Source organism: Camarhynchus parvulus, chromosome 4 (assembly GCF_901933205.1).
Source record: "Camarhynchus parvulus chromosome 4, STF_HiC, whole genome shotgun sequence".
NCBI classification, from domain to species: Eukaryota; Metazoa; Chordata; class Aves; order Passeriformes; family Thraupidae; genus Camarhynchus; species Camarhynchus parvulus.
Genome location: NC_044574.1, coordinates 19,696,754 through 19,712,679, shown reverse-complemented (window position 1 = coordinate 19,712,679; position 15,926 = coordinate 19,696,754).

Genomic DNA, 15,926 nt, shown 5'->3' with positions numbered 1-15,926 from the left:
TTTTGCTTTTCTCCAGGAAAAGCATACAAGCTGATTTAAAAACTAGAGGAGAGAAAGAAAAAGATGGTTTGAATTTACTTGTAAAATATATATTTTCTACATTAAATTACTGGATTGTTCTATATTTTTTCCCTTTGTTTAAATTTTATATGCTTCACAGCCATGGCAGAAATTAGTGATTTTTATCAGGTGAGTAGTTTCAGGGTTAAAGTATTTGGATGAGTTGAGTAGATCCCACAAAGATGGTAAGAAATAGCAGGTGGGAATGCATTGGGATGGGATACAACCACCATCTATACTTATAATAGATACAAATTTTTCTTAATGGTGAAAATTCATATCTCTTAAAGTGCTAAGGTTTTTGTATCATTTTGTCCTTGTACAAGAATGAGAGACCCATACATTAGTATGCTACACCCAAATTATGTTTTGCTGAAAATCATTACAGTTTAAAGCAGAGTGAGTTTGGCCATCAGTAGGTGATAAAAAAAGTGCTATGTAGTCTATTCAGAAATAAATTTTTATGTTATGAAACTGAGATACTAAGATATATTTTCTATTTTTCAAATATAATTTTTCAGTACAAATTCATTGTTATCAGCACTAAAATAATACATTAATTGAGTATTTTGGATGTGAAGTAGAATAGCTGAAATAAAATCAAGGACTGCTTAAAGGTCAGACAGAACTGATGGGAAGAAATAAACCAAGTAATTGAAATGTTACAAGCTACACAGCTAACTTGGATAAAGCTGAGCAAGGATTAGGAAGAAATTGAGGTAGAGGAAGAATTAGAATACATTGAGGTGGGAGCAAAATTTGCAAAATATTTAGCAATCAACTGCATTTCAGTATGTGAATTCAGTAAGAGCACTTTGGTTCTTTAGCATATCCTTTTTGTGCAACTCGCATGAGAGCAGTATTTTGGGAAGAGATTGCAATGTTTGAAGTGAAACATAGTAAATAGTGATACATTAGGGAAAACAGTGCACAGGATCACAGAGCACAGACCATATTTAGCAAATATTACCTACTTCAGTAGCTGTGTCTAAAGAGAATGATTGTTGGTAAGCTTGATTTTTCATCTTAAGTTTATTTTACTTTCAAAACCTTGGGAATCACACAGGCAGTCTGAGCTTTATACCTATGCAAGAGTAAATTACGTGCTCATGCTTTGGTATGTAAGTCAACTATTTATCGGTGGTTTTGTTCATAAACACCTCTCATTTCTGCTTTTAAAACTTTATTACCCTGGAACGCAACCTCTGTTACCAACATGCTACTTTAGCCCTGTCTTAACTCTGTCATACACCCCGATAACATAAACATCTAGCATTTCTTCCACTTGTTGACTGTGAACATGCAATACCAAAGCAATTCAAGCAAAATGCAGATGGGCATGGAAGATTGCAGATCCCTGAGAATAACCAGCCACAATTCAGTCAGGAAACTGCGCTTTTTGATGAGAAAATTATCATGAAGAACACTGGTACACTGTATACATGATGTTGTTTGCAAAGGCAGGTTGGGGGTTAAAAAATTACTTAACAAAACGTGAGGGTGACAATTACTATCACATTTTTTATGAAGATTTAAAAAAGTATTCTAATCGGCCTTGCTGTAGCTAATCAAATATTTCTTCCTCATCCTTAATCATGCTTAGTCTATTTACAAATAAGTCAACTCTGCATCAGATACACACTTCTCACATTGTAAATTTTGCATGATTATTCTTGTGTAGGCAGTTTTAGTTGGAATAATGAACTCTGAAGATGGTCTTGTACAAAAGACTTTGATACTTTTCTGTTAGTTTTTCTTAATGTACACACACACACACACACACATATATATATATATATATATATATATATATATATGTATGAATTATGTATAAAGAAAATTTTGTTATTTAAAGGACCAGGATAAGCACATAAAAAAGTATTACAAACCTCACAAAGACTGCATGAGAACTATGGTAAAGGTGAAATCACTGATTTTACATAAGATCAGCAGATTGCTCTAGCAAAACTCACTGCTGTGCAAGCAGCCCTGTCAAGAAGGGCACATGAAAGGTTGGTAGAAATTCTGTGCAGAATTTAGATTAGCTACTTTAGTGTACTAATATAAGTTTTAATATCTTCCTTAATAATAAAATTCATTTATATCCCAGACGTCAGGTTATTGGTCTCTTGGCCCCTTCGAGGAAGTAATTGAGCACCTGTATAGGGACAATGTGAATTGAGGAGTTCTGATTAGTTTTCTCTAGTTATAAATTATTTATCACCTCATTCCATTTTCCTCTTACACCTATTGGGACGTTTTCACAGTCTTGTTGCATAATAAGAAAGTGAACATCAGGATTCTATTTGCTATGGTTCACCCTCATGAGCCATTTAGCATTTTGTAATTCCACAGAAAAAGCTATCAGATCAGCGGAAATGAAGTGAGAGTTTTATAGATGCTTTCTGTTATATGATTTCTTTTTTAAAAAGGTAATGACTGACATATTCAAAAATGAGTGAATTGACTGGCAAATCTTAACCTGTGATGTTATAGAGGACATATACTGCTGAAAGAGCAAATATCTGTCCTACTTCCAAAATATATACATCATAAAATACATACAAAATGCTTATATTTATTCATGTTGAAAGTGAATACCAAGTTATAACACAGCTTAATACATTTAAAGTGCATTTCTGCATTTTCCATTTTGGAAAAAGGTTTTCTTAGAGGGGGATGTTATAAAACAGTAGTCTTTACAATCGTGTGATTTTTCACACCCACTTCCTTCTCTACAATTTTTATCTTAAAGGAATAGATCACAGTTTCTTTCCTTCCATCTCCAAGTGAGACAAGATGGTGATGTAAAATCTGTGAGTAAACATTTAGTCCTATGAATAGAAGATAGCCTTTTGTACTCATTGACTCCAGTCCATCAGTTTGGACTAGGAACTGTAGATTAGTGCCCTCTCAGACCTCTTATTTATCACATAAAATCTAATAACATAAAATATGGTGTCATGTATTTGGGTTTGCATGTGAGATCATACAGAAACCAAAACGTCTATAATGAAGAACTTGTTAGTTGGAAAGGACTCAGTGGCTGCAACACTTGTTTGTAGCACAGTTATGATCTGCCACTCTGTTATGATTAAAGGCCAATACAACACCATATAGTTTAATAAAAGACTTGAGTAAAGTTATGAAGAGATCACAAGCTGAATACTGTGTATGCTTCCAAGAGTTCATGCTGCAGAAGAGTGTAATTAAATATGACCAGAGGAAAGAAGTGGTAAAAAATATCACCAGCTTTGAGGCCTACTTCTGCAGCAGCTTTCCAAGGTGGGAAAGACACCAGATTCCCTGTAACTGCAAGTTAAAAGGTGGGGGACGAACACCTCTAGTAGCAGGCAACTTGATCTGGGAACCCTCTTAGCTCAATCTCCCTGTGTTCCTTTAGCATTATTCCAATGAATTGCCATTGTTGCATCCTGGGAATACTGGATATGCCTAAATTCCTCACATGATTCCTGTCTGCTGGACTCAGCCCCTTCTTGTGTGACCTGGAGAAGGTGACTGGTTTCCCCCAAAGCACAGACTTGTTTGAGACCTAAGAGAGGCAGTTGAGCTTCATGTTGCGTCACGTGAGCTTCAGTCTTGTAATATTTAGAAAAAAAAATAAATACTGTAATTCTGCAAGCTGAAGTCAGTTGGAAAACTTACAATGACCTTAATAATTAGGCCAGGCTATGGCGCAGTCTCACATGGTTATTATTGCTCTATTTTAAGGGTGGCAGGAACTACTCATAGATTGAAGTTTCATCTAAAAAGAGTATATGGTATATGAATGACAGTATGCTCCTCACCTCCTGAAGAGACAATGCCTCCCTGAAACCTCACCACCCACTTCTTTGTGGCTCTTTATCACAGTATTTTTAGGAGGCAGTATAGCACATGTTGACATCCTTTTGGCTTATTAGAGCTGATTTCAATAACTTGATGCTTTGAACAAAACTTTCCTCTTCTGTATTGCCAATAATATGATATATATTCAGGGAAAAAATAATACATTTCTAGTTAAGAAGCTACCAAATCCAGTTTTATGGACAAAGACTGGGTGGAAAGCACTGATGATGTGTGATGTATTCAGTAACAGATCACTAGAAAAAAAGAAACAAATTGAATAATTCTACACCTAATTTAATTTGTCAGAACATATTAATCATATAGAGCCAATGCTGCCCTCTGACTAATAGATTAATTTTTAACTGGTATAATAGGGATTGTGATCAAATGTCTGAAGGCAAAATTAAACCCCCAATTTGGATGTTTCCTGAACCTGGGTAGCTGTTTGACTGTCCTATTCTTTCCATTATTCAATGGGAAAATAATTATTTTTGGTGGATTGCATGAGGAACCATCTCATTTGTTTTGCAGAAAGAACAGACACACAATTTGCAACATCAAAAGGCAGCTCTTCAGAGGGAAAACAGCAGGTCAAAGCTTCACTTAATGCACTGCAATACAGCCAGGTATATAAAACCTGACATAGTATTTTTCAGTACTCCTGTTTTTCATTATATCAAATTCACGTTTACGATCGAATAAAATTCCAGGTAGGAACTGTAAATTCTGAAAGAAAAGGAGATTCAGGTAATTTCTAAAGAACAAGCCAGAAAATGTTTTGTTTTAAGAAATTGCTGAATACTATTACTACATCCAAAAAGGTCAATGTGCTTCTACTTTGTAGATTGAGTTCATGAAATGCATCTGGAAGGAAAAATGTTGAGTAGTAGAGGGATTCACTGTGAGATGAAGATAGTTGAAGACTGATGAAATAAAGGTATTATCTATATATTATATTAATGGTTTATTCCAAGTGTTTATATAATGCTAGTCCTCATTCTAACACTAGAAATTAACTTAGCATTCAAATGGAATTGGATGATAATTGAGAAATGCTGTTGAAAGATGTATTTCACAAGCTTTTTCTGGTGGGGATTTTGTGGAGGTTGTTTGTTGTAGGGGTTTTTCTTTTCTTTTTTTTTCCTTTTTTTTTTTTTTTGATGCAAGTAAAATTTGGATTATGAGGCAATTTTGAAAACAAAAAGGATTGTTTAAATTATTTAAATTGATTGATTCCTAAACAATATAATTCAATTCAATTCAATAGTCTACTCAGACTTTGTTTTTCTCACAGACGGTAACTGAGCCCCATTAGACCAGAAAAACCACCTTATTTTTTTTGTGTGTTTTGTTTTTGAACTAACCAGCCAAGAAAGAAAATGCATCTTCTTTCCATTTTTATCCAATTTTGACTGCTTCCAATACCGAACTAGTTTCTTATGGCAACTGCATGCCAAACTGTCTGGAGCACCTTGAGAAAAAAAAGTGGTTTTTTTCTCAGAAAAAACCAAAACCTCTCATAAAAAGATACATAAAAATTTCTGTTTTAGAATGAAATGCATTATCATGAATTGTGCTTACAAGCATGAACTGAGGCAAAGCTATGGCTCACATGGTATGGCACTGAGGTACGATTGCCACTGAGATAACCTTCCAGTCCTGTGCAGATGATGTGCCTCTTATATCTGCAGTGAGATCAGGATCAATTATGTTCATCCCTTTGTGTTCTTTCCGTTCAAAGAAAACAAAGGTGAACAAAAATATTTTTCAAGTTACTGTCAATATTTTCTTTTCTGGTTTCCCAATTTTAAAGAAAAACTTCTTGCTATTTTCTGCATATTTTGGATTTGTTTCTTTGGGGTTTTTCACTCTAACACTTCAGTTTGACCATTAAACTGATAAATGATAATTTTAATCAACTCCATCCAGCCACATTCACTGCATCCTGAAATTAGAGTGGACCTGAGTCATCCAATGGTGAAGACAATATTGGCAGAGAACTGAATTCCTCAGTACATTAATTCCATCTGTTAAATTATTCTATAATATATTGGGTGTACTCAATGATCTCAGAGGTCTTTTCCAACAAAAATGAATCTGTGAATCTCTGATTCTGTGATATGAATGTGCTGCTACGTTTTAAAACCGTATGTTAGTAGATTCATGGCCATATACAATTCCAACTCTAAGTAAAGAAGGCAAGGATCTAGTTCTAAAACTCTATTTTCTCATGTGGGTTTTGTTTTGTTTATTTTTACTTATTTTCGCCATATTCTTCTAGTCTGCCATATTTCAGATAAAAAGTGCAGAATACATTAAATTTCTTTCATTGGTTTTCTTTGTGCAGACTATAATTATGTGGACCACCACAAGAAATACTTTTTTTCCAAAGGATTGCCCTGAGAATTACTTTCAGAGTTGCGATTATTGCTCCGAGTAGCAAACACTCTATGCAGAAGGAGACTTCTTGGATTCAAATTGCTTATTTGTCAGACTGTGCTATAAAAAAGCATGAAAAGAATTTTTTTATAAAAGCATTCTACTCTTCATAAAAACCATATTTAACAGCAATTAAAAATCTGATATCTCTCTATGCCCTCAGAGAGCAGATGAATAGGATCACTAGAGAAATATTAGACGCTTTACTAGTTTCATATTTTAATTAACATTGATTAAAACAACACTTTCTATAAACCAAAACGTTATTACCCTCACAGGATATAGTAAAAAAATTTAAAATAAATTGTTGCATTACAATAGCTATGAAAAATTACAATAGTTTGTCATAGAATTGGGCAATGTTAACAAATTCACTTTATTTCCTCACCGATGATTTCTCCTTGCTCTGTTCTTCCTGATCTATTTGTTTTTTCTGTGACTTCTTATCCTAAGTAAAGTAAATTTTGGAATTATATTACTACTTGAACCAGAAGACTTCAGTATAAATCTGAGTTTTTTCCCTCCTTAAAGTCTGTGCTATGAGTTTACATTAAAGTAGTAATGAATGAGGTAAAAAGCTATGGTTAAGGATGGTTGCCTAAATAATAATTGATGTGTAATTTGCTTTCTCTCTTTAGATAAAATTATTTTGTTTTCAAGGAAAATATTCATAACTTTTGTTTTATTTAAACTTAACCAGTGAAGTTAGGAATAAAAGACTGGTAATGAAAAGCTGAACATTGAAATATTTCAAATTTAGATTTTGAAATAATGTATCATTTTGATTTTTTCCAAAACTAAATTATCAATATAACTATTAAAAATAAACAAAAAAATAGACAAAAAAAGTTTAAGTGCTAATGAAAAAAGTGTGGTTTCAGGTAAAATTTTGTTTTGAAGAGTGATCCAGAGATTCTAAGGAATTCTAAGGAATCTACATTTGTGTTCCAGTTTCCATCATGAGTGCAGTTTTAAACAACTTTCCTGAGCACCCCAATGTTAAGAGTATGCTCTGTTTAACATTAGATAAGAGACCTCGTGGCCCTCACATTTATTTCCTTACAAAAACACTAAGCCAGAAGGCAAACATTAGGAGTATACCTGAGGTACCAGAAAACCTAATAAGCCTTTGAACCACAGGAATACTGGAAAGCAGGCACCCACAAATGCATCTCCTAGTGCCACACTTTTTGCTGATGCAGACACCAGCTTTGAGCTCTTATCTTAAGAAGATGAAATGAAAGGAGAGCAAATACAAGTGATATCTAAACAAAGGTTACAGAGGAATTTTACCCAGAGGCTGATGCCTTGTCCTTCCCCAAAAAAATATCAGGCACTCATGGAAATGGTAAATAATGGTAAATTCTGAAAGAAAATAATGGAAGAAAAACAACACAACACTAACTGCCAGAATTAGTATTCCTCAAAAAGAGCAAATAAAAATGATCCCTGATAAGATAACCACAGGAATATGCTCAAGTCCAGTATACCAAGTTCATAGGTAACATGAATTTTGGAATAGCAACTTTTTTTGACGGAAAATTGCAATCCATTTAAACAAAGGGCAGTAGACACTCAAAATAATTAGAAAATGCTATGATGTGGGCAAATAAAAAACCCACAAGAAACCCCCAAAACACCTTAAGGTGTGTTGCCCTTAGAAAACAACTGAGAACTGATTTTGTTCCACTGTGTAAATAGCTACACAGGAAGAAAATACATACCATTACAGGGCTGTGTAATCTGGAGGGGAAGGCATGCTAAAAACTTATGTATTGAAGCAAAACTTAACTATATTCAGATAAGAAATAAGACACACAGATTTAACAGTATGTCTTATTAACTACTGGAACAAATCATTAGAGGTGTGGAAGATTTTCTGTCTCCTTATATCTATAAAGTACAACTTTTAAATGCTCCACTGTGTTGTCCTTTAGGATGATTGATGCCTCTTTCCTGTACTTTGTCAAAACTGTGAACTATTTTGTCTCATTTCGGTATAAATAGATCACGTCTGATGTGTGAAACTTGCTGAACAAATTCAGTACATTCTTAGGCAATTCTTTTCAATTTTGAGCTTGCATGTATACATCTAGTTTTACCCTCAGTAGGAGTTTTTCCAAAAGTTATTTTAAAAAAATAATTCTGCACAGCTTTTTGAGAGATATATAACTATGGAACTAAGAAAAAAGGAGTACCAGAAACACAGTTTAAGCCTTAAGATTTGTTGGCTTGTGCGGACAAAAACTCTTGAGCTCTACATTGATGAAGTGGGAAGATTAAACATATGTTTTACTTGCTGCCATATTTATTTGCATATGCTGCCTTCTACATGATCATATGGTCTTTTTACCTTTTGGCAAGATGACATATTCCAAAGAAATACGACAATGTGATCAAAGTTTGTAAAACGTAACTATCCCATATTATGCTTTCTTCATCTGTTTATTGTATAGAACTGCAAAAAATGATTCACAGATAGTTAAATACATTGCAATTAGTTTTCTAGTGATGCCAGTTCAGGCACGCTCATGTGGATTTGATAGTATGTCAAGCCCCAGATTTACAAGTGGAACGCGATCCTTTGAAACAATTTTTTGTTCCAGAATGTAGACTAACCAGTATCTTTAGACCTGTGCCTTTAGTAAGATAATCACTTTCCAAGCCTTCTGGCTTTAAATTAAAAAAGAGATTGGGAATAGTCAACTAGGACCCAAGACAACTGGAAGGAGCCAACTAACTCTTGTGCTGTCAGCTTCAGCAGGGAAGGAAAGGAGCTAACTCAGTCTGGCATTAGCAGAAGACATGTTCCCTGGTTATCCATGCATGTAAACATAACAATAGCTCTTTTAATAAATTGCACTATGTTCTCAGCAATATGTTCAATTCATACAAGACAGTGAGTATTACATTTGCCAAGTAAAATGAACAATTCATATTTTCATTTTTCAGTTTGATTTTCTTTTGTATAAATGAGAAAATTAAAATAGCCTTTCTGAGAAAACCCTCTGTGTCTCTTTTCTATTATTACATCTTCCTGGAAAAGGGCAATTGCACTGGATCATAAAACACAATCCCACATAGAACAGAAGTTAAAGAAATACTAGGGCTCATTTTTTATATAGATTGGTTTGTCAGTAGATCAAAACCATAACATAACGACTGCTGTAGCCAGATCAAGGATTCATTTAGGCCACCAGTCTGTCTGTTAAGTAACTATTTGACGTTCTCTTGTTCCAGGACAGACTGTGAAAGGTTAGTGCCATTTACTTGTTCCTTGGCCCTCAGAAAATAACAGAAATCTGTCCTTCTGCTCCCTGTTATCTCTATTGAAACAGTAAGAGCATGGGTCTTTTTTTAGTGTTGTGGGTTTCCCCTCTCCTTTTATGACAATTGTCCCATATTATTAGTTTTATCAACCTTCTATCAGTCTTTTCAAGTTTTTTATTGCTCTATTTTTAGGCTTTGAACAATAATCACATTTACACAGAGACATAAAGATACTTGCTATTTAATTTTGTATCCTACTCCTAATAAACTGTAAAATTTGGGGCTTTTTTTTTTACTATCATAACACCAAGATTTCACTTCTGACAAGTCTGTTCAGAGTTCATCAAATTAGGTAAAAACAAGAATATGAGTTGCTATTGTTGAGGGTTTGAGGTGAAATATTCAATAAAACTAAATATAGATTATTTACTAAGATTCCTGCACACAGTTAACAGAGAAAGTCTATTTCAGAGATGATTCAGACCAGGAGCCTAAATAGGCTGCCTTCCTTTTTCTTAAGCAATGTTGTTGCTTAAGACACAAATCTGGCTTAATAATGGGGCTGCCTGAGGCTGTCTTATTTTTAAGGAATGATAATTTACAAAACATATTTTGTTGAGACAGAATCATATTGAATGAATGAGCAATGAAGCCCCAGCCATATACTTAACTTCTTTTGAAAATTTTCTCTAAATATTGTTACTAATATGTAGATGTAGTTCTGCTGGTTCTGAAGGACAGGAAGCTTTCCCACTCACATGGTTGCCTGAGGAATGGAATGTTCAGGTGTCATGATGCAGCTCTACAGAGGGCTTCTGAACCCCCACCACAACTGGATTGAGCCCACTCTGAATCACAGTGTCAATTTCTTACTTTCATCAAGTGGTGTCATGTGTCAGTAATGAGTTGTGTCAAGCAACTTACTTCATAGCTGAGAAAAGGGATATTCTGAAATCTATTATTTGTTATTCTCAGGTTCTCCTATGAAAATAAGTTGCCTCAGCTAAGTGGAAAACAAAACATAAAACAACTTTGGTAATTTTCATTTTTTGGAAGGTTTAAAAGCTATCTATCCCCTACTGTCAATAAAAATATGCATCAATACGCTGAAGTAGCTTGGCACGAGACAAATGCTTGATGCTGTATCAGATTTGAAAATTCATAAAGCTACCTTGTTGCTTATGGATAGAGCTTATGTTTCTTGTGGGACAGTTTTGTTTTGTTTTATTTTTTTTAAGAATTATTCAAATTACTGTGCTTTAAAGAAATAAGAAATCTGAAATAAAAGCAGTCTTCAGCAGAAGACATTGGTTTAAAAAACAAAAATGGCAATGAACTGCCAGAACTCTATCACTGGAGTGGTACAAAATAATGCAAAATTTTATGTGCTTTGTTTCAGCAACAAGACTATGCATTTAAATGCATTAGACCAGAACAGACAATGATAAATTAATATAATGGTACCTATATATACTAATTTCCAAAAGAACAGCAGAACAAATAATGGCCTTAGTGACAACAATATTATATAGATTTTGCTTAGGGGAAGAAAATCTTAGCTGTGCCTTGAACAACATTTGTTTCAGTTCTATTTAGGTGATCACAATAGCATGATGCCACAAATAGAGTGGTCTCTGACTGTCAATAAAACAGAACCTGAAATTGCTCCTAAACAAACCCCCAGATTCTGTGATAAAATAGCAACATTTTGATAATAATTAGAAGTGATAATTTTATTCTTTTCTTCATGACTGCCACAAATTCGGTTTATATGTGCCTTTTTGTTCTGTAAACATTTTTATCAATAGCAAATTTCACAGATTCCCATGGAAGATAAATAAATGCAAAGACTACTTAAAAAATGTTCCTAAGGTCAACTACAGCTAGAAATGAATGTGCATTCTGTTTCTGGTTCTTCTCTCTGTAATAATTCAGAGTAAATTATAATGTATTATGCTGTAAGTCCATAACCTTAGAAAATAAGAGCCCAGTTGTTGCTTGACTTACAAGAACAAAACAAGCTTACAGAGCACAGGTCTGTGTTGTTTGGCAAGTAGTCAATAAAACTGTACCTTATGAATTTCTTTCCTAAAGGTTCTAATCAAAACAATTTATTTCAGGCATGTAAACTCTGCTGTTCAGACTTCAGCTACTGTCAGTGCACGATATCAGCATCTGCAGGAGCTTCAGCCACGTTAAACTGAGTCCCAGAGCTCCCCCATCTGTCTCAGCAACAGACAGATTTCCTGCTGGATCAATGTAGTGTGTCAGCTACAGTAAAAGAGATGTGGCTTTTTTCCAGCTTTTACTAGCTTTTACAATAACTACTTGAATAACTGAAATCTTCCCCATTCCGAGGACTATATTTCAGTCAGTTATACAATGGAAAATAATTAAAAGCATTATTCCACGTGAGTAAACTACGATGAGAAAGGAATGCAAACTAAAAGCCAAACTACACAGAATGAATTTGGACAGAAAATTGTAGGCAAATATTTAGCAAATTAGAAATTCTTAAAGTTAATGTATGCAGTCACAGGGAATTGTTTTTTTAGTTAATCTCTTCCTGGTATGTCTCTGAAGTATGCTTATTTAGGGCTGAAACACAGTATATAAACATGTATCAGTTGGCTATTTTTCTTGAACCTTATGGTCATTTTATTTTGGAACATTAACCAAATATTTTTTGTCATGCTAGAGATAAGGCTCAGATGGCATATATTATAAATTTACTGATCTCTGAAGTTACATTTTAATGCATCTTCCTTGATAAAACCAGCAAGCAGATTCCAGTCTCAGCAACCTTTTTTTTTTTTCTAAAACAAAAGAAAGTGTATATCCTGTTTTTCTGAAGATCCCCCTAAGGGAAACATACTCAAAGAAAATGAAGTCTCCTATTTTAGATTCTTGTTGTGCAAACACAGTGGGTTTCCACCCGTCCCGACACGCTGTCAAGCTTCAGAGGATGATATCACTTCTCTAAATGAGTGCAGTTCTGATTTCTCCCAGATTAACAGCAAATATCTTTCAGGTGAGATAACTTTTATTGAAGATTAAAGGGAAAAACAAAAGAAGTAAAACACAAAGTACATATGGAAGAACACCTAATATATGGATTTTGATATCACCAACTCTGTCAGCCTAGCTCCCAACTCATGGTTCTACTCTTCCAACAGGATTCACTTCCCTCTCTTAAAGGGTAGTCAAAAAAAGAAAATAGCCTCATTCCTCTTTCATATTGACTGACTTTTTCTAGTTAATCTCCTGCTGATGAATAAAAAAGAACCATATTACTGTTGCACACCAATTGTTTTCACAGGAACAGGGTAGCTTGTAGAAAAGGTTTTTAAATAAAGAGTTACAGGGTGGACCTAAAGATTACATTAATAACCAAATTATTCAATTATCTGATGTTCTGGGATCAAATCCCTTTGTTAGGGACACAGCAATAATGAATTAGTAAAAACATGTGTAAGGGTTTGTAGATTTCAAGTACAGGAAAATTTTTATTGGAATATCCTACTAATGAGGTAAATAAGTATTCATGTCTGGTCTTCTAAGGTAGTCACTAAGATCAGAGGACACTTGTGCACTTACAAATCTTTTTCAATCTTTTTCAAATTGTTTCCTTCAATTAAATTAGTTCAATTATTTCAGAACAGACAAACTGATGTATGATATTGATCCACTGTTCTTTGGTTCTTGCAGTGCCTGGCTTTGGTCATCACTATCCAGCTGTGCACCCTGTGTCAGAACTGACAAGGACTGATGCTACCCATGTCACCAGGAGCCTGCCAGAAAGCAAGCATGTATTTACCTTCCCACTTCATCTCTTCTAACTGTACTTTATCCTCATTTGAATTTTTTTCTGGAAGCTGTGTTCTTCAGCAAGGTGAGCAGGAAAGATGTTGTAGAACTCCAACAGTGCTAATTAAGGAAAGGTATATGTAATTATTTAACATTTTTATTGAAAATGTTCTTTATTAATTTTCCTGTATGAATGAAATCAGATTTTTTTTCAAAAAATATGCAGTTGATTATTGAGCGCATAATCGTGTATTTTTATAATTAGAGGTAGCTTGAAACTGGTCAAAAATGTTAGTGCAGTCAACATGAATCAGTTTAATACACCTTCATTATATCTCATGAGTAACCCTTAGAAAGGTTACCTTTATTTTATTTCTGAGTTATGGAACAATTTCACACTTCAGATTTGTGCTAAAGAGACAATTTCTAGTATAGAATCATTATGACTTCACTGAAAAAGCTACCTGGGCTTATATGTTATTTAATACTCTTCTTTTTACATTAATAAATGTAAAAATCTCTGTCTAAAATTGTTTCAGCAAGTCACATCATTGTATTTCAGCTTCTTTCCAGACTTCTTTCAGAAGGTGCTCTTTGCTTCATATAATGCAAGTGATCATGATATGTTAAGCTCAGGTTTGATTATGAGATGTCCATTATTTCAAATCCATTAAGAAGAAAACAGACAAGTAAAAATATTAGTAGGAATGCTATGCAATAAATGAAGTTTTTCCTCTACATTTCAGGTACAACTGAGATGAATATTGCTATGCCACAAAATCCTAACATCATGGCATAATTCAAATTAGGAAGGGACTCTAGAGGCCATTTAGTGCAAATCCCTGTTCAAAACAAGTCCAGCTAGATCATGTCTAGGCAGTCCTAGAGTTTACCAATTTCAGTGATAAGGGAATAAGAAATACCCCAGTCTGTACAAGCAATACAAATTTTAGATAAATGTATGCTTATGTAAGCCAAAACCCCCAACATTATATTCTGTTATTTTTTAACAGAAGCAAGAAGATAAAATTTATGCCAAATTTAGGAACATGTGTTTTTTGGCAAAATCCATGGAAAAATATAAAGTAGCTATTTATTGCTGTTGTTTAATTAATTTAAAGAATAGATTTATCTTTCAGATGCTTAAAGAGAGAAAGTATTAAAATAAGAAAAGCCCCAAAACAGGTTGGATCACTCTAAACCGAGACTGCTAATGGTGACAAGCAGTCATTTGTGGTGGTAGGGAAGGGCCAGAGTAAGAGACATGAGAGTTTTCCTAGACCTTCATGACATATGTGTTCACTTTACCATACCACGGTGTATTTATTTTGTTAATGCTGGAACTGTAGTTGAAAACAATAAAATCTGATCTGGTATTTTGAAAGGTTATTTCCACCTTAGCACCTAGTTGAAGCAAGTTTCAAGGACAAAACCAATTGAAATTGAGGACAGGGCAGCTATACTAAATGTATCTCAGAAGGTTTATTTTAAACTAGCTCTAGTCAAATCTTATCTAATATCTGTTAGCAATTTCAGGCTCACTGGGTACTTTGCTTGGAAGTGCAGTTGAGTTTCATTTGAAGGGAATTCATCTTGTGTGCTCTGAAAATGTTCTGCAGTGCAAACAGAGGGGTAGCACATGGGAACAACAATTTTTCTTTAAAAAAATCATTCCTCTTATATCTAAAACCATGATATAGGATGATCAAAAGAATCAGGATTACAAATATGGCTTCTTATATGGAGAATTAGCAATCTAAATTTCTTCTAGATCTGGGAGGGCAACCTTAGAAAACCATTTAAATCTTAGCATCTGTATTTCCTCTTATGTTGGCACCTAAATTTATTATCTGGTTTGGAGTGCCAGCCAGTGCTGTGCAGGTCTCAGCAGGGTCCTCATCCCATACTCATTGGCCTTCTCAGATCCAAATTCTCAGTGTGATCTGATTCCACCACAGATGTGAATTCCACGTTAGAAACTGACACCATGAGTGCTCTCATTCAAAATTCCAGGGGTGGCATTTAATAAAACAACTGATATGTTAAAACTGAGAAGATCCTTAAACCTGAGATCCTTTCTAACTGATACTTTAGGATGGCCATTGTTATCAAAGTTTTTACTGGATTTAATCAATTTACTACATCTCTTTTACAAGGAGAGACTAGATGCAGCCTTTCTGTTGTGGTTTGGGCTGTTGTTTGCCTATGTTGTGGTTTCTATAAAATCAAACTATTTTTAATATATTCAATGAATGTATTGTATTTAATATTAGAATATAGCTTTCAAATTTTGCAAAAAGACATGTCTGATATTAAGAGCAGTATTATGATACCTATGCCAAAAATGTTTGCATTGATTGCATGATGCAATATACAGGAATTAGTTTAGGACAATACATTTTCCCACTGGGTGAGCATCTAAATCAGAAAATTTTACAGACAATTGCTATTATTCTTCTGCAAGGTAGGATAACATTAATAATAGACAGATGAAGACTCTC